Source organism: Salvia splendens, chromosome 2 (genome assembly GCF_004379255.2).
Source record: "Salvia splendens isolate huo1 chromosome 2, SspV2, whole genome shotgun sequence".
Lineage (NCBI taxonomy): Eukaryota > Viridiplantae > Streptophyta > Magnoliopsida > Lamiales > Lamiaceae > Salvia > Salvia splendens.
In genome coordinates, this window is record NC_056033.1 from 7,591,009 (window position 1) to 7,615,789 (window position 24,781).

Sequence of the window (24,781 nt, forward strand, 5' to 3'; positions counted from 1 at the left end):
GCTACGTGTGACGATTCTCCGACCGTTTTGAAGATAAACGAGCGCCTCTAGATTTTAGTTAGAGTTAATTAATGGCTAATTTCACACTATAAATTTATAAACTTCCGTTCTACTGTATGGACTTAGGGTATTAGCAATGGGGCGCCCTAAGGCGCGCCCTATAGCGCGCCACGTCATCAGTTTTATCCTCCTACCTCCCCACCTGCGGTGAGGCGCCCATAGGGCGCGCCCTAAGGCGCGCCACGTCATCATTTTTTTAATATTTACAAAATCCATACGAATTTTTAAAAAAATAATACATTAAAATACAAATTTCAAAAACTTCATTTCCTTTAATAAAAATTAATACATTACAATGCGGATTAAAAAAACGCAAACGCAGCGACGGCGGTTACGAGCCTACACTTCTTCAATCATGTCGCTCATGAGCTGCGCATGCTCCTGTTGGTTGCGCATTGAGGCCTGTCTAGATAGAACCTCTTCGAAGCCTAACGGTAACCCTCTATCGGGTGTGTCGGTCGATGTGCCGGAAGAGCTAGATGCACGGTCGTCTTCATTCCAGTCGGTGATGCTTCCACCTTCACTCTCGACTATCATGTTGTGCATGATTATGCACGCATATATGACATCGGCGATGACTTCCTTGTACCAGAAACGAGCCGGCCCTTTCACAATTGCCCACCGTGATTGGAGCACCCCAAATGCTCGCTCGACATCCTTCCACGCCGTCTCCTGCTTTTGCGCAAATAAAACCCTCTTCTCACCAATTGGGCAGCTGACCGTCTTTAGGAAAACTGGCCACCGTGGGTAGATGCCATCGGCCAAGTAGTACCACGTATGGTATTGGCGTCTGTTGGCAGTGAACTCAATGGCCGGGCCGTTGCCGTTACATTGGTCGGTGAAGAGGGTGGACGAGTTAAGGACGTTGATGTCGTTGTTCGACCCGGCTACGCCGAAGTAAGCATGCCAGATCCAGAGCCGATGGTCAGCGACGGCTTCGAGGATCATCGTCGGGTGGCTGCCCTTGTATCCACTTGTGAATTGGCCTCTCCACGCCGTCGGACAATTCTTCCACTCCCAGTGCATACAGTCGTTGCTCCCGAGTATCCTGGGAAACCCGTGCGCCCTCTCGTGCATCTGCATCAGACCCTGGCAATCAGTGGCTGTCGGCTTGCGCAAATATGTGTCGCCATAGGCCTCTACTATCCCCCGACAAAAGCTCTTCAGACACTCGCGGCCTTTAGTCTCCCCACAGTGGAGGTACCCGTCAAAAAGGTCCGCCGTGGTGCCGTATGCCAACTGACGAATAGCAGTCGTGCACTTTTTCAATGGTGTAAGGCCGGGTTTCCCGATGCCGTCCTCCCGAAACGTGAAGTATTCATCACGTGAACACAATGTACGAACAATGCTGAGAAAAAGGTACCTCGACATTCTAAACCGGCGGTGGAAAACAGTCGGGCCCCATCGCGGTTGATCGGCAAAATAGTCTTCAACCAGACGTCTGTGAGCTTCCTAGTGGTCGCGTCGGACATACGACCTATGTCGAATAGGCCAATGGACTAGCTCAGCCGCCGCTGCCGCCGCCGCGGCCGCCGCCTCCTTCTCGCGCTGCATTTGCGCATAGCATGCCGCCATGGCCTCTTCAACAGCTGCATCTAATGCTTCGTCAAGCGAACCACCGGATTCAGACGAACTAGAACTATTGGTGTCGTCGCCGAGATTCATTTTTGTTGGATGTAGATAGAGAATATGTAAAGAGATAGTCGATATGTTCGTATGCACAACTGAATTAGAAACGAGATTTAAATAGAAAATCAAAACCGCGTGTCATCGTCCGCGTCGATCGTCCGCGACCTCCACAATGGGGCGGACGATGGCGCGGATGATGACCATCGTCCGCGACAGCCGTAATGGGGCGGACGATGGCCATCGTCCGCGCTATCCTCCGCGACCGAAGTATAGGGCGCGACTATCGTCCGCGCCCTATGGCTCGCACCCGCAATGGGTGCTGACGATGGATGGCGCGGACGATGCGCGCCATCGGGCATGCCATCGTCCGCCCATTGCGGATGCTCTTATGATATTGTTGCATATCATACAATAAATAATAAAATTAATTTTTAATTAAATTTAAAATTTTAAAAATATTATGTACATATACCATATATATATATATATATATAGAGGTTAGTGATCAAGATATAACTAATTTTAAGTGTATAACTAGAGAACAAATCTCAGTCACTCATCTTAATGGAACAAATATGATTTATTTTAATTATATAAAACAGACCAAGGGTATTTTTGGAAATTACATTATGATATTTAAATCAATTAAGCGGTTTCCTTTCCTTCTCCTTCCAAATTTGCGACCAAGTACGGCGAGGGAGGTGAGGAACACAGCGGCGGCGGCGCGGTTTCCTTTCATTCTCCTTCCAAATCTGCGACCAAATTCGACGAGGGAGGTGAGGAACACGGCGGCGGCGGCACGGAGGTGGAGTCGTCGGGAAACCTCCATTTGTTTAATTATATAAAATAGACCAAGGAATTCTAGATCCAAATATCTGATCAGCATCATCAAGCAGTTTTTGTGCCTATGAAAGAGACGAGTTTAAAGCAGAGTTTGGAGAAATTGAGGGTTTCTGAGAAGATGAATATGAAAAAATTGAGCGAGGAAGAGGATGGGGCGGAGAGTGATTCGAGTTCGGATCTGTTTGATTTGCCTAATCATGAATTGGATTTCTTTTCGAGTAGCTTGCCTGTTTACGAGACTAATTATATGGAAAGTATTAGAATTGGAATGCCTATTTCCAGCGCAACATAAAGGAGTATAATTTTTTTGGGAAATGTGAACCATGCATGAATCATTTTAGCATCACTCTTAGCATGATTTTACTTCACTGTTGTTTACAAAACACATCACTCTTAGCATGATTTTACTTCACTCTTGTTTACAAAACACATCACTCTTAGCATGATTTTACTTCACTCTTGTTTACAAAACACATCACTCTTAGCATGATTTTACTTCACTGTTATTTACAAAACACATAACTCTTATTATAATTTTACTTCACTGTTGTTTACAAAATACATCACTCTTATTATGATTTTACTTCATTGTTGTTTACAAAACACATCACTCTTAGTATGTTGTTTACAAAACACATCACTGTTGTTGGGAGTCCATCTCAAATCATTACTCCCATTTCAATTTTCACTCCAATTCCATTGAAGCTCTTAAATAAAGAAGAAGAAGTAGAATTAAATAAAAAAGCAAGTCGTCCATTACCGTAGTACTAATAGTTAGTGAAATTACATTAAGCTATTTTCACAGAAATTTTGACAAGGCAGCAACAATTTACAATTTGATAGATTACAAGTGATGATGTCAAAAAGGCTGTGAAAAGCGAATGCATAAGTAAGAGAGACTAGGTGGTGAGGGAATAGAGGGCGTTCCAGATGTTGGTGAAGGCGCGAACAATGGTGTCGTGGTAGTAAGGGGAATTGAGGTGCAGGAAGCAGTTGAGGAGGTGCTTCATCTCCCCTTTCGCGAAAATCTCCTTCTCCAGAATCATCTGCAGCATCGACTGCCGGAAATCCAGATACGGATCGTCCGATTCCTTCCCCCAACAGCGTGCTACCCTCCACCTCTTCCGGCGAGTTTTAATTTTCCAGAACAGAGAAGAGGAGAAGAGAGAAGAAGAAATCGCGGTTGTTTTTCAAATGATCTCGATTTGGTGACCTAACCTGATTTTGGTATCAAGCTTTTACAAAATTACCATAATACCCCCGCTTTGTTATTATGGAGTAAATTTGTGATTGAGTGAACTAATTTCTCCTTAAATTAGAAAATTACATGTATTAATACTAGCCTTGATTTTCTTGATCTTGTGGCTATGATTTGTTCTCTGGTTATAGGTTTAAGAGGCTATTGCCCTAGATCACTACTATATATATATATATATATATATATATATATATATAGGGGAACGTTATTCTCCTATTCATCCCTTAGATCCTTTATTCTTTTTAATATGGGTCGTTAGATCTCATTCATCAACAGTCCAGATGATCTGCATTATTACACTATAATGGTGCATTATTAGTCGGTGTGCATTATTCAACTGAAAATCTGCATTATTAAATGACACGTGGCACCAATCTAACCGTCGGATGACAAAATCGTGGGGCTGAGATTAAAAAGAACAAAGAACAAAAGATACAAAAAAGAAATGAATACATCTATATATATATATATATATATATATTTAAAATATCATTGAAGTGTTAGTTTGTTCTTGTTTGTACAACTTATCATGATTCTAACACTAATATTTTACTAGTAGAATTCGATTAATTATAAAATTTCAATTGTAAAATTAGAGTTTATATTAACAAAAATGAGACTTAAGAGAATAAAATAAATTAACTACTTAGTTAGTATAATAATATATTAATATTATTTTAATGTATAATGTGTTGTTCATTTAATTAACATTAAATAGTATTTCCCCCGTCTCACTTTAGAGTCTCGATTTACTACCTTTTGGTGTTCCTCTTTAAGAATTCTGGTTAAATATTTCATAAATTTTGATAGGCATCACATTCATTCCACTAACATTTTTCTACTCACATTTTATTATAAAATTAATACATAAAAGTAAGATTCACAATCCACAATCTTCTTTTATCAATATTTTTTTTACATTTTTTAAAACTTGTGCCGAACTCAAATAATACTTCTTAAGTGGAACGCATTGAGTATTTTATAAGTAATATTTAGTCATGTAAGTGCTCGAAATCAAAACAAACCAATAACTCGGATTTTACAAATATGATTTATAACTGATAGTATATTAATTAGAATTTAACGAACGTTTTAAAGTTTGAGGAAATACCTTCATTTAATTATTATTGCTTGTAGAATCTGAGTTTGCTTGGTGTAGGTAAAATAGAGTAAAAGTCTCCATATTTTTGGATAGAGTTAACAATAATATATGCGTGTATTAATTTTTAATTACTTTTATTACTTGATTAGTTTTCTTTATGCCATTTGGTTAAATATGGTAAGCATATTGACATCTGTATTCATACATTTGACAACTCTGGAAAAGGATAATATTATCCACTTTCCTTTTATATTATTTGCACTCCATAAAATATGGGGAAAGTTCAAGGTTAAGTAAATAATATTTAATTTTTTTCAACTTAATCAGGTTTAATATTGTTGAGGTATTTGACCAGTCAAGGACCTTATTTCCAAACATATGACGCATTGAACCATACGTTTTCTATAATATATTTTGTAAATATAAATAAATATATGTGCCAAAAAAATTGATTCGTAGTAACTGTACCTAAAAGAATCTTATAAGAATTCCAAATGTGGTTGAAATGATCCACTTGTCTTCTTGGAAAGTAGTAGGTTTGCCTTATAATGGTTTAGCATAAAAAGTTTATACTTGAGTAGTATTATTTTTATTACATACGTAGAATTTTCACCTTTGTTATGCTGATATATTCATAGTGGTTGGGGTGTTGCTCTTGAGTCTTGATCACATGTATGGAACAAGTTGGACGACTGGTCGTGGGACGAGTGCCACTTAACTAAGTGTTGCATTACGGATCACACAATAAGACCCGTGTATAATAAAGAGAAAAAAACGACTTAAAGAACATGGATGCTGTGGTGTAGCAAACCATATCCCACATCGGAGAATGAACAAGAGTTGCAAGTATATAAATGAGCTACTCCAACTCCATTAGTATGAGGCCTTTTGGGGAGTACCCCAAGAGCAAAACCGTGAGGGCTTTGCCCAAAGCGGACAATATCATACTAATGTGGAGTTCGGGTGTGCACCACCTACAGATGCAATAATAAGTTAGGGCATAAATGTTGAGTATATATGTCTGGCCAAAAAAAAATCTCACCCACTGCTACCATGTAGTTGCAACATCTCTCAGATATATACAAGTGTGAGGCTTTGAGAGGTGGCTTCTGGCATGACAGTGGGATTAGGGCTGGCAATTTTTGACACGACACGATAACACGACACGAACCGGCACGAAAATAATGGGTTTGGGTCAGAGCTTATTGGGTTCGTGTCCTTATCGGGTCGACCCGTTAAGGACACGAAAATTTCGTGTCGTGTTCGTGTCGTGTTCGTGTCGGGTTCGTGTTATCCGTTAACAATACGTGTCCGTGTCGTGTTCGTGTTCGTGTTGTGTTATCCGTTAACAAATAATATTTTAATATTATTAATTCTTATTATTTTCATTTTTAATAGGTTTAACCGTTATCAGGTCGTGTTGTTATCGAGTCGTTATCGTGTCATCTCGTGTACGTGTTGTTATCGTGTCGTGTTGACCCGAATTGGTTCGTGTCGTTAATGGGTTCGTGTCGTGTTCGTGTCGTGTTCGTGTCTGAGGGTTTCGTGTCGTGTTCGTGTTCGTGTTTGAGGTTTTCTTAACGGGTCGTGTTCGTGTTTGTTGTTATCGTGTTCGTGTCGTTATCGTGTCGACACGATAGCGACCCGACACGCACGATTTGCCACCCCTAAGTGGGATAATGGTCTTCTCCCTTAGCGGGCCACTGCATATCCTGATTGAACACCTATCACAATACTGTTGGACCGGGATGTGGGGAGCGCTTGTTAGGGGTTGGGTTTTCGACTTTTTTGTAAGAATATATGAAGAATCGATACAATATTTTTTATAGGAACATGCAAGCAAATTGTAATGATTTACAACAAAAAAACAAGAAATTGAAGAAATAAATGCAATTGAATTTCTCATATAAAAAAGAATACATGATAATCTGATATCGGTCAAAAGAAAAAAAAAAGTTCAAAACATAAATGAATTTGTTTTCAAATACATAAATTAAGAAGAAATAATAAAAAATTGAAAATGGATAGTCATTCTCTGCTCTCGTCGAGTGATGTGCACATTTGTGAATACTCCCTGTCAAATAATTTTCATTAAAAAATGTGTGAATTATATTTTAGTATACTATTATTTTGTGAAACTAGCTAGAGTAAATTTGCTGACTCTTTATATTCTTCCATATAGTGGGTTGCCGTCTTTGGGCCCCACGATCACAACCCGTTGTTGGAATATTCAGACAAGAGGCTCTAGTATATGTAATTGTCCTTTTCACCACAATCACACAATTTATTTTCTTCAAATGTTTTGCAGTGTCCTTTTTAGAAAAATAAAATTGGAAAATTATTTGTTGCGACTTTATCTACTCAATTGTGGGTTTTCTCAGGTAATCTGGTTGGTGTTATGTTTTAATTAAAGACCATAATTGATCAACCACAATTAGGGAAAATATTTGGCAACAACTTGTTAAGATTAAATTGACGACAAGATGTTTGCCTTTCATCCAATAATTGAGGGTTTAAGTCATCACAAAATTAAATAAAAAATTATTGTTGACCATCTTTTAAAAGAACCATAGTTAAGTTGATTTTATACTTCTATATGTATTATGTTTATTTAAATAGAAAAATAACTAATTTCAATTGAACTGGATCGGGCCAAGTAATGGTTCGTAGCAAACATTAAAAGTTCAAGCTCAGTATGCTTAGTTAATTTTTCAGTATGCAATATAGTATGTAAATCACAATGGGACGATTATGATCATCCATTAATTCTTAAGATCAGTCCACATTGTTGTGCTCATCCAATAATATATTGAATCTATAATACACAAAAGAGACCTTCGATTTATTTTTTCCCGACGCACATCACACTGCTCTGGCGTTGGTTGATAGGGTCCTCAATCTAGCAAATCGCGCAGAAGATCATCTCCAATATTTTAGCGTATCTTTTATTTTAGTTAATTCTCTTTATTTATTTTCCATATCTTTTGTAATCTTTTATTTTAATTATGTTTCTTGATTAACAAGACATATGTTAGAGTTTGGAATTCTATATAATATAATTCTATCGTATTTTCATTCATTGATAATTAAAGTAATAAACACACTTTTTCTCATTTTGGTGCTCTCGAAACCCTAGCCTCACGTTAGGGTTGGTTTTTCTTGCTTTTGATTCACAAACTCATTATTACGTGTGCTCGACATTCTCGATAGGATCCCGCATCCTATCAGTGGTGGATGCCCTAAATTATGTAAAACTGAAAAGACATAAATTGTTTTGGTGAGAGAGAGACCTAACATTTTATGGAGGGTGGACTAGAGATGCCCACGGTTTCCGGTTCCGGCGGTTAACCGCCGAACCGGAACAGTGACAATTTTTACGAACCAGAACCGTCGTATTTGGAACCGCAGGCCGGTTCCGGTTCAAGATTTTACGAACCGAAACCGTCACCAAACCGCCGGTTCCGAATCGCCGGTTAGGGCATCCACAGTGGGGCGCCCTAAGGGATGCCCTAAAGCCCGCCCTTTGCACCGCCACGTCAGCATTTTATCCTCATACCCTTCCACCTACAGTGGGGCGCCCTAAAAGCCACCTTAAAGGCCGTCCTAAGCATTTTCTTTATTTGAATATTTAAATAACTACAAAAATTGGAAAAAAACCTCAAATTCATTTAAAATTAATACATTACAATACGAATTAAAAAAATACGCATTCTCAACGACAGCGGTTACGGGCTCAAACTTCTTTAACCATGTCGTTCATGAGCTGAGCATGGTCTTGTTGGTTGCGCATGGAGGCCTGTCTAGATAGAACCTCATTGAAGCTCGTCGGTAATCCTCGAGCGTGGGGCGTGGTCGCCATGCTGGAGCTAGATCCACCTTCATCATCGGCCCAATCGGTGACGCTTCCACCTTCGTGTTCAACTATCATGTTGTGCAAGATTATGCACGCATACATGACATCGACGATGACTTCCTTGAACCAAAGACGCGCCGGCCCTTTCACTATTGCCCACCGTGATTGGAGCACACCAAATGCCCGCTCCACATCCTTCCGCGCCGCCTCCTGCTTTTGCGCAAATAAAACTCTTTTATCACCCATTAGGCAGCTGATCGTCTTCAGAAAAGCAGGCCACCTTGGGTATATGCCATCGGCCAAGTAGTACCACATGTGATATTGGCGCCTGTTGGCAGTGAACTCGATGGCCGAGCCGTTGCCATTGCATTGCTCGGTGAAGAGGGTGGATGAGTTGAGGACATTGATGTCGTTGTTCGACCCAACTACACCGAAGTAAGCATGTCAGATCCATAGCCGATGGTCAGCGACGGCTTCGAGGATCATCGTCGGGTAGCAGCCCTTGTATCCACTAGTAAATTGGCCTCTCCACACCGTCGGACAATTCTTCCACTCCCAGTGCATACAGTCAATGCTCCCTAGCATCCCAGGAAAGCCGTGCGCCGTCTCGTGCATATTTATCAGGCCATGACAATCCACAGCAGTTGGCTTTCGCAAATATGTGTCGCTGTAAGCCTCCACAACTCCCCTAAAAAATCTCTTCAAGCACTCTTGGCTAGTTGTATCCCCGACGTGAAGGTACTCATCGAACATGTCCGCCGTGGTGCCGTAGGCCAACTGCCGGAGTGCAACCGTGCACTTCTGCAACGGCGTAAGTCCGGGTCTACCGAGGCCATCTACCCGATACTGGAAGTATTCATCACGTGACTCCAACGTCTAGAAAATACTGAGAAAAGATAACGATGCATCCTAAACCGGCGGTGAAAAACAGTCGGGCCCCACCGTGAAAAATAGAATGAGAAACGAGGTTTAAATAGACAAAAATTCGAAGAAAAAAAAATAAAAACGCATTGCATCGTCCGCATCGCCCACAGTGGGCGGACGATGGCGCGGACGATACCCTATCGTCCGCGTATCGTCCGCAGACGATGCATCGGGCATCGTCCGCGCACCCACAGTGGGAGGACGATGGCGTGCCCGAGGCATCGGGCGGCCTATCGTCCGCCCCATTGCGGATGCCCTTAACCGGCGGTTTCATGGTTCCGGCGAGGTATCCGAGGCGTTAGCAGTTGGTGGCTTTTTCAGGCGGTTTTTTGACCGGAACCGGCAAAAACCGGCGGTTTTACCCCAAAACGGCCGGTTTCGGACGATTTTCATTTTTTTTTTAATTCTAATTTTGAATTCAAATTGATCCATTTCCCCACCATTTTTGAGATCTCAAGCGATCGGATCTTCTAGCTTTTCGAATTGAGTGTCGCCTTTGGGTGGTGGCGCCTCCCGCAGCCTCTTGCATTTTCTCTTCTCACTTCCTACACTGGACATAGCTAAGATTGAGCAAATAAAAGAAGGATTGTGAAGGGAATGGTGGTTTGAAAAAGTGAAGAAGGTGAGTGTAGTTCAGAATCGGTTGAATTTAAGTAATGAAACGACTGTATTTATGGTGAGAGAGATGAGAGGGGAATCGGTAATGTACCTTTTTAAAATGACCGTTGATAAAAAAAAATCAATTTAACCTGCTGTTATAACCGGAACCGGCGGTTTGGATTTGACTATTTGATTTGGATTTATGAGACAAGACAACACTGGTAAAACGTAAAAGCAACCTTACGTATCTATTCTTGGGAACTGATCGACTATTGAGAGTTTCTGATACTCTCGATAATGGCTAAGAGATTTTCGCCGTTTCCGCTTCCACGGTCACCGTTGAGCAAGCTTTTAGTGTCGGCGGTTGTGCCCTAGACGACAAAAGGAGCAATCTCTCCGCCAAAAACATGGAAGCCACTATGTTACTTGATGATTGGGCAAAGGCGGACATGAGAGCACAAGAGTCAGATTTCGACTTCCGTGTAGAGAGTGATGGTGAAGACTTTTCCACCGATGACGAGGTCGGAAGCGAGGGCGCTCAACAATATCAATGACGGGGGGGCGGTGAATGGCGAACACGGCCGACCAAAAAGGTAAGCAAGGTAAGAGAACTACGTGGGCTTTGATTCCTCAATAAAATTGTGGATACGTAGGCAACTCAACTTAAATTTGAAAAGTTTAACTTTTAAAGTTTAAGTTGAGCTCAAGCCCTTTTCAATTTTTTCCTTTTCCCCCCATTTCATGTTTTTTTATTTATGTTCTGACGACACTTGTAAATTATATCACATTGTTGTATACTTGTATATGTATTGTAAATTGTAATGTATTGTTGTCCGTTACAACTCAAATTCAATAAAATTGATATGATTTTCACCTTATTCGGCTTATTTCAATTTAAATTATCCATTTTCTTGTTCCAATTTATTGTATAAGTCCAAATTTCAAATTACATAGCAAAAAAAAACCTACCAAAACCGAACCGGAACCGTGAGAGCCGTCCGAAAACCGGCGGTTAGGAACCGGAACCGGAACCGGAACCGCCGGTTTTCGAACCGGAACCAGAACAGGAACAGTGAAATAGCCTCACGGTTCGGTTCCGGTTCCGCCTTTCTCAAAACCGGAACCGCCGGTTCATAAACCGTGGGCACCTCTAGGGTGGACATGAAAATATCATCACATAGTGCAAGACTAATCATGTGTAGACAAGACCTATGTCTTGAGTTTTTTCATATAGTACCAATTTTAATAAGTTTGTGGTATCTAGCAGCTATTAATAATTTATATTTTTTAATTTAAAATTTCCTTATTTCAACAATCTTTTTTTAGGAAAACTAGTTACTCTCTCAAGGTCTTTCTTTCTCTATAGCTTTTATTTTTTAAAATAAAAATTATCTACTAGTGAAATTCAAATTAGAGATGCATGTAGACTTATGTAGACTTTGATGTTCCGCCTAACTGGATATTCATACTCTTAGAAAGTAAAAATTGTCAAAATGATATGACACAAATAGAAATTTCTATATGAAACGCATGATAAAGAATTTTGTTTTGGTCTTTGTAATATCATCCTCTAGATTTCTTTTCCTTTTACCGACTTTCATTTTCTATGATATATCATCCTCTAGACTTCTTTTCTTTTTTACCAACTTTCATCTTCTATAAGTAGAAAATTTTACCATGCATGAACATTACAACTCCATAATCCAATTTATTCAGCACAATAAATAATATTTTCCCTGTTTTTAAAAAAGGAAAAATTGAAGTTCACACGCAAATCGTAATCTAATTGTGTTGTATGTGTAGTCCTAAATGAAAAGGATTTGTCATAAACTATAATCAACAGATCAATAATCAAGCTGACTAGTCCACAAAAGGAAAATTAAATATTTTCCACATTATAGAATCTTTATTTGAAGTCTAACTCAATTATTCAATATCAAACATTTCTCCATTTTTTTGATAAAAAAAATAATTCCAACTTGATCGAGGTGCCCCATATAGTATCTATGAAAAATCACAATATATGACTCAGGTTTGAGCAATTTGGTTATCTACGAGCCATTAGTCATGCTATAGAGTTGTCTATTTCTTAGTAAAATTAGATGGTGGTGGTGGTGGATGACCATAAATTGAGGCTGAGCCACCTCTCTCACACTTCATAAATTCCAAATGACCACCTCTTATTATTAATTGGGGTCACCCTTTTTAATATATAAAATTACATGAACTCTTACTATGTCCATCCAACTACTATAATTGTTTTTATTTGATCATTAGCTTCTTTTTTACATGATTAAAAAGGAATAATATATAGTGGTTCCACATTTATATTCGTGATTGTGGTAAATCCAATTTTTGTGTATTAATTGGAAGAAAAATATTTTACCAACTAATTTATGCCTCATCATGTATTTGATTTTTTTACTCTGTGGGTAAAAGTTAAGTAGGGTTGATCCTTCAAATGATTGTTACTTAATTTTTTGTAGAAGATTATGAATGAGGCGCTACCAAATTTTAAAGCATCTTACTTTGGCCCAAAAATTTGAATAGAGTTCTAAAGTTTTGAAAGAGATTCAATTTGAAGTACTTTTTGTTGGTGAGATTTTAGGCCCTAATTACTAACATTACAAAATGCATCAATTTTAGTTACTTGTTTTTCTAAAAACACAGATTACTAGTTTTTAATTATTAAAATAAAATATCATTTACTCATCTCTGTACTCCTATATATACTAGTACTATTTTAACATACCGTGGCCGTGGGTACTTAGATTTTGACAAGTTGTGCTTTTGCACAAGTTGCTTGATTCCAACATAATAGAATAAATAAATCTTTTAAAATATTAGTTTAATTTCGAGCTCTTAGATATATATAGACGTGATTAAGATCTCCTCCATATAAATTAGGGTTACTATCAGATTATTTATCACCTAAACTTTGGAGTAATCGTGAAAATATCATGACCTTCGGAATATTCCAACAATATTATTAGTCATTTAATTTACATTAATTTGGCAGAGAAATTTTGTTTTCAACCATTAACATCTTTGAAAATTTGTGTTTTGTTACAAATCTTGAAGGTCAAAGACATTTTTTATTGAGCATATCGTAGTCATTGTCTTAAGTTGATGATGATAAGTCTTTGATTAAACAATATATACTTATAAAGCATGTTTAGTTTAGTTATACAATATCTTAACTATCATAAAAATATGGAGTATACATCTGATGTATGATGTAGTTAAAAAGGGAGATAAATTATCATTCTATATGCATATCAAGAACTAGATAATATTGGACTAATTTTGTTTGTGATTAGTTATTTGTAAGTGATTGGTATTTATGAGGGAGGGTCATAATAACATAGTAAATAATTTGATAGATATCCCTATTCAATATTCATGCCTTGGACGACTGCTGCTTTGTTTTGTGTTTGAATTTTAGTTTTTTTACTTTATTTTGTTAGATGTTTCTGTCAGTATGACGTGATTTATAAATTATCTCAATTTTTAGGTAATTTTGAAGTATATCACTCATTATCACTTCCAAGATGAAAAATCTTCAAACAAAAATAATACTAGTAAGCTTTGCATCAACGACATACATTATTGACCATTGCTTAGTTTGATTAAAGCTCAATAATTGGGAAGAAATAGTACGGAGTACATATTAATTATACTACGATAAATACATATTAGAGAAATTCAAATTTGGGACTTCATAATTGTAAATTATCAGACTACAAAAGTATTCAATTTAAATATGGATATCTATTCATCTAAATATATACTCGTTATCCCATATTTTACTAAGAATTTAATTTATGGAGTTTCTTTTTAGAATCTGGGCCAGGGTTTTGAGCTAATCATTTTCTACCACGTAATGCGATTGGCATTTTAAACAGAACCAACTTCCATTCCACTTCGGCGTATGTTTTTCGGCATTTTCTTTGAAGTCAGCTCCATCTTGGCGTATGTTTTTGAGAAATTCCATTTCCAATTTTTTATTAATATTTGGTTTCTTTTAACATTACACTCCCAAAAAATGGATTTTTGGAGAAGGGTCGAATCGGGTTTGGGTTTAATTTGATTACTAACTAATTGGATGGATTTAATTGGGATATTATTTTGTTTGATAGCGTAATTTATTTATTTAATTAAAATAAAGTGGTGTGACATGCATGGTGTAAGATACTAAGAGCATCCGCAGCGGTTCCGCTGCGCTCTCGCCGCTGGTGCGGCGCTGCTCGATGCATCGAGCACGTCCGTGCCAGCGAGCAGCTGACGTGGCGCGTTCTGATTGAATGCCAACGGCATTTCCGTTAGAAACTCATTTTTTTTAAATGAAAATAATACCAAAATTTTTTTAAAAAAAATTAGATTCCCAAAAATATGGCCGTTTTTTTTTACTGTTTTTCTGGAATTTTTTTGATTTTTTTATTCCCAAAATCATCTATAAATACACACATTTATCATCCATTTTTCACATCAAATCACCTCCAATTCATCTCTCATTCCCGAGATGGAATCTTTTTACGCATCGTCAAGAGTCCGCTCGAAAAGACCTCGAAAGAGCTTTTGGGGTTCTTCAAGCCCGATTCAACATTGTGAAGGCTCCGTCTCGGCTGTGGTACGTAAAAATATCACCGACATCATATACACATGTATTATCTTGCACAAAATGATTATAGCTGACGAAGGACCGATGGTGGCTAGCTTTTACGACGATGATGAAGCCGGAAGCTCAACCTCGAGGTCTCCCCCACGCCGAGGTGTGCATACGACGGTGGGCGAGAGGATCGAAACAAGAAACACAATGCGCGATACCTGAGCCCACATTGAGCTATAAGAAGACCTGATCAAACACATTTGGGTGAAATTCAGCAACGAGTAGTGGGTTTTTTTAATTTTATGAATTTAATTATGTAATTTTAAAATTTTAGTATTTTAATTATGTACTTTTTAATTTTTAGGATTTTAATTATGTAATTTTTAATTTTTTGTAATTTGTAATTGTATTCCGGATATTTTTAATGCATTTTAATTTTGTGGAAATGTTTTTATTTAAATTGAATAATAGAATGGTGGGACCCTTGAGCTTGTCCATGCGGAAGAGCACGGATGTGGGTGTTGTGCTCTTGCCTAAGAGCATGGAGTAAAAGTGGGTCCGGGCCCACATCCGTGCTCGTTGGCATGAGCACGGATAGGGATATGATACGAGTAGCCCCGACGCAGAGGAAGCAACTCAACGGGAGGTGGAAGAACACGAAGTTGCGCCCGAAGCATCACCGGCGCCGCAGAGCAAGAAGAAGGTAGCAGCCGCGACTAGGACTCTGAGACCGCGGGATAAGATCAAGGCTCCGGCAAAGTTCACGAAGTAGTTACGTTTTGCTATAGTTTGTTTCTTTTTATTTTTGGGAATTATTTTTGTTATTTTAATTATATTTGCGTCGGGCGATTTATAAGCCCCGTTCGGGTTTTCTTAGTTGGTTCTTTCCCAAACGTATTAGGATAGGTCGAACCAACCCTAGGGTTTTAGTATAAATAGAGCCAATATGTCATCTTTGAAATCTATCTATGAAATACACGACATTGGCTCAATTGATTTCCCAACAAGAAACACTCAAACTCGCTGCCGACGAGGTTTAAATCTCGCGCCCAGCACTCTACCGCCGACGTCTTCGCCGACCCGCTATCGTGGGCGCTCGACAGCTTCGGCCATCGTTTCTTGTTCACGAAGAATTCGATCGTTAAGGAGGAATACCCTTAACAACTGGTGCCTTCATTGTAATCTCAACCACGACCGATCCAGCACCACCATCTGGTCTCCTTACCGGCGGCAACGCCCAGGAATTGGGGGCCGATCATTCCCGACGCTTCACTTCGGGCGTTCGCATCGGGGATGGCCCGGAGACAAGCAGCGCACCACGCCCGGCATCCGGGACAGCTGACCCTGCTGCGGCTGCGCTGGACCGTATTCTAGCGCGATTGAATCAGATGGAATTCAGGATGGATGCGTCGGATAGAAGGGTTGATCGGGCGGAGACAACACGTCGCCCCGAATCGAACACTACGTATTTTTCCGATGAGGGGGACGGCGAGGGGTATCATTCCCATGGAGAATTTTGGCAGGCAGACGGCGAGGGGCCCTCAGATTTCAACCACGACAGGCGGGTACGTGGTGGGGCTTTCCGCCGGTGAAGGGGGTTTGGACGCGAAGGTCTCAGGCGTGACCTAGGGCCCACACATTCGGGCTCTAGCGAAGGAACTTATCGCGCACACACTAGGCCACGGCCTCGCACGAGCTGGGATCGGCCGACTGATCGCGTCGCAATGAATCTTGATAGGGGTTTCCGGGAGTATCGCCACCCGACATCGTGGGACTCCCCAATGGCCCGCCCGAATATGCCAGGCGGCAAACGGACAGACCGAAGGACGTTTCCATGAAGGCGCCTCGTTTTGACGGTTCTGACGCGACGAATTGGATCTCCAGGGTTGAGTATTATTTCGACCATTTGCAGATGCCGGCCTTCACTATGTGGTTATGCTTTTTCAACCACCGGCGGCTGAATGGATCTTTAATTATCGGGAGAATAACCCTGTGGTGACGTGGCAGGAGTTTTTGGAGGATGTGCGACACAGGTTCGATCCACAGAGCTTCCGGAATTGCATTGGTCCATTATCCAAGTTGGTGCAGACAGGGTCGGTCGCCGAATATCATGACGCGTTTGAATGATATCTGAATCGCGTGCGAGGGCTTTCGGAGGAAGCATTGATCCCGATATTCATAACTGGCCTTAAGGAGCCGATCCAGGAGAAGGTGGAGTTACAGCAGCCGGGCTCGTTGGTGGAGACAATGGCTTTGGCCTTGAGGTTAGCGGTGTCGCATGAGGAAAGGCACCCCCAACCTCGCAGCAAGTGGAGCACCCGCGACAACAGGGTGTCGCCCACGACCCCGGCCGCTCAACCAAGCCACCCAGACACGGCAGCACGAGATTCTCCCCGTACCACTTTCCGCCCGATACGAGTCTCGAACGCAGAAAAAGCGGAACGTTCACGGAAGGGACTGTGTTACCACTGCCCAGAAAAGTGGGTGCCGGGCCATGTGTGCAAACAAAAGATGTTTTCTTATGTGGGCGAGGAGGATGGCGACAATGTGGCCGAGGAATCTGATTGCAGTGAGGACGGTGAAACGCTTATTACGACCGACTTGTCGCATCTGCATGCCTTGGCAGGAGGCCCTAAGGCTCGAACGTTTAATGCGGTGGGTAGAATAGCGGAGACCACGGTTAGCATTCTGATCGACACGGGCATCACTCATGATTTTCTTCATCCCAGAGTGGCGGCGCAATTACGCTTGCCACGGACTCCTATATGCCCGTTTCGCGTGTATGTGGGCAACGGGGCGTCATTGGTGTGCTCTCATATCGCGCGGGGTACCAAGCTATCCGTTCAAGGGGTCGACTTCCTCATCGACTTACATATTATGGAAATCCACGGGCCTGATATTGTCCTAGGGATGGATTGGCTCGAGTCATTGGGCAAGGTCTCGGCCGATTTTGTGGGGAAGACTCTAGAATTTACCCAGAACGGGATCCGCGTGACGCTGCACGGGGTCCAGCCAGCACCACGCCTCATATCCTTCCAGTCCTTGGCCATGCTGACAGCTCATTCTTCGTCTCACGAGTTTTACGAGATTGTTCGGATGGACACGGGGGCTGGGGGTGTAGGGCCGACGGCGGTCGAGGATTTTCCGCCGGATACGCCCCCGGATGTCCGGATGGTGTTGGACCAGTTTCGACAAGTGTTTGCGGTACCATCGGGAATGCCTCCGCGGCGGGATTTTGACCACCGTATCCACCTCCTACCGGACACTAAACCGGTAAATGTCCGACCGTACCGTTATCCCTATTTTCAGAAGAACGAAATCGAGCGACAAGTGCGGGAGATGCTCGACCAAGGGATAATTCAACATAGTCACAGTCCTTTTTCGTCTCCGGTCCTCCTTATACGAAAGAAGGATGGGACATTCAGATTCTGCATTGACTACCGGGCCCTGAACCTGGCCACGGTCCCGGATCATTTCCCCATTCCGACCGCGGACGAACTGTTCGATGAGCTCGGCAGAGCGCAGTTTTTTACTAAATTGGATTTGCGCTCGGGCTACCATCAAATTCGCATGCATGACGCGGACGTCTTCAAGACGGATTTTAGAACCCACGACGGCCATTTTGAATTCTTGGTTATGCCGTTTGGACTCACTAATGCCCTCTCGACCTTTCAGGCAACAATGAACAAGATTTTCGAGCCACTACTACGCAAATGTGTTATCGTCTTCTTTGACGACATTCTGGTTTACAGCCCGACATTGGAGGCGCGCTGTTCTCATTTGGCCGAGGTACTAACATTACTACATACACATCAGTTCTTTGTTAAGCTCTCCAAATGTTCTTTCTGCGGGATGACGGTCGAGTATTTGGGTCATTTGGTGACCGACGGGTGCTTGAAAGCCGATCCGACGAAAATTGCAGCAATGACATCGTGGCCTCAACCCAAATCGCTCAAGCAGTTGCGAGGATTTTTGGGATTGACGGGGTACTATCGCCGTTTAGTGGCTAACTATGCTATGATAGCGGCCCCCCTCACGGATTTACTAAAGAAGGTGGCCTTCGTCTGGTCCCCAGCCGCGGATGCGGCATTTGCCAATCTCAAGACGGCAATGACAACGGCACCGGTCCTTAGCCTACTGGATTTCGACAAGCGATTCTGCCTCGAGACAGACGCTTCTGATGTGGGCGTCGGGGCAGTGCTAATCCTGGATAAGCATCCCATCGCTTACTTTAGCAAGAAGCTGGGCCCCCATCGCCGAGTGGCATCGACTTACCACAAGGAACTTTATGCCATAGTGGAGGCCGTACAGAAATGGCGGCAATACCTTCTCGGGCGTGAGTTTGTCATTCGCAGTGATCAAAAGAGCTTAAAGGATCTCTTGCTACAGATAGTCCAGACTCCGGACCAGCAACTTTACGTACACAAATTAATGGGGTTCTGGTTCACTATCGAGTATAAAAAAGGCAGTACGAACAAGGCGGCGGATGCCTTATCATGTCGGGCTGATGACATCGCCGTCGGCGACTCCGAGACGGCCACCGCCGTGCTCCCTCCGCCAGAACCCGACAAGGCGGCTTTCCTTGCAGTCAGTACTCATCCGGTACCGCGTTTACTAGACTTGCTCCGCAGGGAGACTTCGGAGTTGTCTGAATTGCGAGAATTGGTCGCGCAGATCGTGGCAGGGACCGCACCGCCTCACCTGTCCTATACAGACGGCCTTGTTTATTTCAATCGTCGTATTCTCCTCAGCGCCAAGTCCCAACTCAAGCGGCCCTTATTGACTGAACATCACTGCTCGCCGAGGGCCGGCCACCCCGGCCACAAGAGGACGTTTCGCCTGCTGTCGGCGGATTCTATTGGCTGAACATGCGGAAAGACGTGAGGCAATTTGTCGATTCTTGTGCGGTGTGTCAGTCAACCAAATATTCAACGCAGAAGCCGGCTGGGTTATTGCAACCCCTGCCGATCCCGTCACAGGTATGGGAAGATGTGTCCATGGACTTCATCACCGGACTTCCCCCCATCTAGAGGATACACGTCGATCATGGTGGTGGTTGATCGTCTTTCCAAGTATGCGCATTTTACGCCGTTGCCAACCAAATTCGACGCCTTGCGAGTGGCGCACTTATTTATTAATACAGTGGTCCGCCACCATGAATTTCCCAAGACGTTGGTGTCAGACAGAGATTCGGTGTTCCTGAATGTATGTGGGAGGAAATGCTCCGCCTTAGCGGCACCAAACTCCATTTCTCCACCGCATACCATCCACAAACAGACGGCCAAACGGAAGTGCGGAACAGGGGATTGGAGCTGTATTTGCGGGCATTCACAGCGGATCGGCCTTCGAAATGGTGCAACTTACTGCCATGGGCTGAATTGTCCCTAAATTGCTTCCATCATGCCGCGTTAGGCACGTCGTCCTACAGGGCCCTATATGGACGCGAACCTCCCATGTTGGTGGCATCATCTCCATCGGTGGCCACCCCACCTAAAGTGGCAGATCTGATCCGCCAGCGGGGAGCTCTACTCCGCGAGCTACGCGGTAATCTGGAAAGTGCACAGCAGAGGATGAGAGACTCTGCCAATCGGCGGCGACGGCATGTCGAGTTTGACGAAGGGGACTTAGTATGGCTTAAACTGCAGCCGTACCGGCAACACTCCGTAGCAAAGCCGTTGTCGGCCAAGTTGTCGAGACGCTATTACGGGCCGTTCGAGGTCGTGGAACGGGTGGGACCAATGGCCTATCGGCTGCGTCTTCCGTAGGGGAGCCGGATCCATGACGTCTTTCACGTCAGCCTTCTTAGGGAATTTGTGGCAGGGGAGAACTCGGTGACACATGTCCCCCTACCGTCTGACTTTGTGGGGGGGGCCCGTCGTGCACCCAGTGGCTTTGGTGGATTCACGAGTTATGTGGCATGAGGGTAAGGCGGTTGAGCACGTGCTTGTGCGCTGGTCGGATGGCACGGACTCTCCTTCATGGGAGCCGGTGGATGTTGTTCGCAAGCGTTTCCCTGACCTCCCCCTTGACGTCAAGGAGGTTGTTAAGCCCGAGGGAGTTGATACGAGTAGCCCCGACGCAGAGGAAGCAACTCAACGGGAGGCGGAAGAACACGAAGCTGCGCCCGAAGCATCACCGGCGCCGCAGAGCAAGAAGAAGGTAGCAGCCGCGACTAGGACTCTGAGACCGCGGGATAAGATCAAGGCTCCGGCAAAGTTCACGAAGTAGTTACGTTTTGCTATAGTTTGTTTCTTTTTATTTTTGGGAATTATTTTTGTTATTTTAATTATATTTGCTTCGGGCGATTTATAAGCCCCGTTCGGGTTTTCTTAGTTGGTTCTTTCCCGAACGTATTAGGATAGGTCGAACCAACCCTAGGGTTTTAGTATAAATAGAGCCAATATGTCATCTTTGAAATCTATCTATGAAATACACGACATTGGCTCAATTGATTGCCCAACAAGAAACACTCAAACTCGCTGCCGACTAGGTTTAAATCTCGCGCCCAGCACTCTACCGCCGACGTCTTCGCCGACCCGCTATCGTGGGCGCTCGACGGCTTCGGCCACCGTTTCTTGTTCGCGAAGAATTCGATCGTTAAGGAGGAATTCCCTTAACAGGATGCTCTAATAGGTGGGAGTAATGAGTATGAGAAAAATATGAAACATAGTAGAAAGTAAATAATCCAGTTGAACATACGAAAATGGAAAAGCATGACTATTGATTAAGGACAAAAAGAGTAATTCGGTTTAGAGTAATACTATCATCGTTTTTTCCATAATTCTTCTATATGGATATGGTATTTTTCTAATTCCATGGATGATGGAACTTATATATTGGTTTCAATTCTTTCCTTTAAGACAATATTGGATATTGGTTGTTTTTCATTTACCAACATTTCTACCATGACTTTTGCCTTCTGGTGATTCTATACAATCATATGTGCACAATAACGAATTTAGAAAACGAAATTGACATAAGTTTAAACTTATAGAGTTAAACATATTAAAGAAAAGTTGTTGCTAATATAAATATTGGAAGAAGGTCCTTGGCCGAGTAAAGACTTCAAGTAGCATGATCATTATAGTTTACATCATGTATGATACCAATCCCTCCACCAATATAATATGGTGGAAACAATATTTTAAAAAAAATCATCAAAACTTATCTTTTCAAGCTCAAAGAATCAAATAGAATACCATTCCCTCCAACCACATGATGATGGAAACATGTTTTTCAACAAAAAGTGGATAATTCCTTGAGCCTGGGCCATATATATAATGTTAATGTATACATAACTCTATCACCACAAAGGAAAAAAAATATAAAGTATACTTATAAACGTCACATATACATATGATTATATACTCCACATAGTGATATAGATATAATAGGTTGAGATAACCACTCACAATCAGAGGCAGACCCAGGAATTTTTGTTGGCAGGGACTTTACTATATATTAGCACTGTCAACGAAAAATAGTCTTATTTGTGAAAGGAACAAGTTTTAATGCGTATTGGTAATGTCACATAAATAAAGAGAAATTATAGGTAAAGTACAAGAGAAAAGGAGAAAAATTGGTGAAAAAGTTTCCATAAATACAAGTGACAATGGACATACCAAAGCAGAATATAAGGCAATTTTTCGTAAAAAGATAGAGATTTTTTTTGTCATTAATTGAAAAGAAAAAAAAGAAAATTTAAATTAATGAAAACGAATTTTGAGTTTGCGTGGATTATTTGCAGAAAAAAAGGAAAAAAAATAAGGTGATGAAGAAATTTAGAATATGTTGAATTTATTAATTGGAAACTAAGTTATTAAATTAAAATTAACACTCTTAAATAAAAGTAAAATTTAAAATTTTATTGCAATGTAATTTCATTCAATAGGAAAAAAAAACACGCTGACATTTATTAAAAAAGAATATAAACGGGACACATTTTACAAGAAAATCTTAAATATAATAATAATTACTATTATCTCCGTTCCTTATTAATAGAGACATTTCTTTTCGGCACAGAGTTTAAGAATAGTGTATTAAATGGATGATGGAAAGAGTAAGAGATAATAAAGTAAAAGTGGGAATTATTTTTTGCCAAAAAAAGAAATGACTCAATTAAGTTGGAACTTTCTTAAATAGAAAAATGACTCTATTAACATGGAAGAGAATGGAGTATAATTTATTAACTTTGTTTTGGCCGAGTCATCTTCTTCCTCCACCCATTTCAATAGCCATTGTTATATTTCCATCCTCTGCGGTCTGCACTTTTTTTATTTCTTGATTGTTTAGCCCCATTTCCATACAACTTCTAATGGTTTAGTCTCAAATAACAATACTTTGGTAAGGGCTAAGAGATAAGTTTTAGAATTTTTAAAAGTTTTAGTAATAGAAAAAATTTAAAAGAAAAATTTGGGTAAGGGCTTAAGCCCTCCCCTCTCCTTCAACGTGTGTCTGCCCCTGCTCACAATCACAAACCCACACGCTAGCGTGTGAGTGGAAGTAGCTATATATTGGCGTCGAGAACGTGATGAAATGACCCACAATGCATGTGAGCTTGGGAAAGTTGCATGCAGAAAATGACGAATATGACCCTGATTGAATTTTTGCAAATTTTTTATTTATTTTCTTGTGATCACAAAATGAATTGGGATCATATGGTCGAATGATGTTCGACCTATCAACCAGTGTCTTGTCTGATATTTACTTCAATCAATCGTTACTATCATCATATTATATGTTGCGCATCAAATAATTAAATGTCAAATAAGTACTACTTACTCCTTCCCACAAGAATATCTGCACCATTTCCTTTTTAATACGTCCCACAAGAATATGCATTTTCTAATTTTGGAAACTCTTTTCACTCTAATGAGGTGGGACTCATTCTCCACTAACAATACTTTAATTACTTTTTCTATCTACCTCTATCTTACTTTCCTAATTTTGCATTAAAACCCGTGCCGAACCCAAAGTGCATATTCTTTAAGGACGAAGTGAGTACTATTCATTTTTTTCTAAAAAATCATTTTCAGATATTTTGAGGTTGTGTGGTACGATTGGATAGGGGTTTTTTTGGAAAATGACCTTATTTTATCTTCTAATGTTTTTAATTTTTTTGATAAACTTGTTTGCGGTCAAATTTGAATTGATTGTGTCACTATTTCTATACATTTTTCAAAAATATTTCCTAATCACCTACTCTCTCCATTTCATAGTAGTGGAAGCAATTTTTTTCGATACTAAAATTTAAAAAATGATGTATAATGTATTAAATAAGAAGATAATAAAGTAAAAGAGAGGAAAAAGTTGAGAGAATAAAATAAGAGCGAGGGAAAATTAAGTGAAAAGAAATGTATTGACTTTTACTAAAAATAGAAATAACTCTATTACTATTATGAAACGTACCAAAATGACAAAATGTCACTAATATTATGGAATGAGAGTGTTAATTAGTAAAAATTACCTATTTTTTTATAAAATTTTGATATATGGTTGGCTTTAGAAATGACCAGTGATGGGTAATGACGTTGTAATGACAAGTTCTTAGGTGGATTATTTAATTGAGGCGGATTCTTTCGGTAACTGGTTATTTAATTAAGTGAATATCATAAATCAAATTTTGCAGGACATTGCAAATATGGGTCCATATAAACATGGAATATTATATTTTGTAGATACAAAAATGACTAGTCTATTAGAGAGCGATATTATGCCTCGTTATATTTTCCGCATAAAGTTGTTCTCTCGTTATGGAGTGTATCCGAATGTAATAATAAAGTTTTTGTATAGGCATCGGAGCATTGGAGCAATAAAAAACTCAATTATTTAATTTGTTTATATTCGTGATTATTTGTGGCTGTAACTCCAAACACGAGGGAATTGCGTCTTCAATTTGAGTTG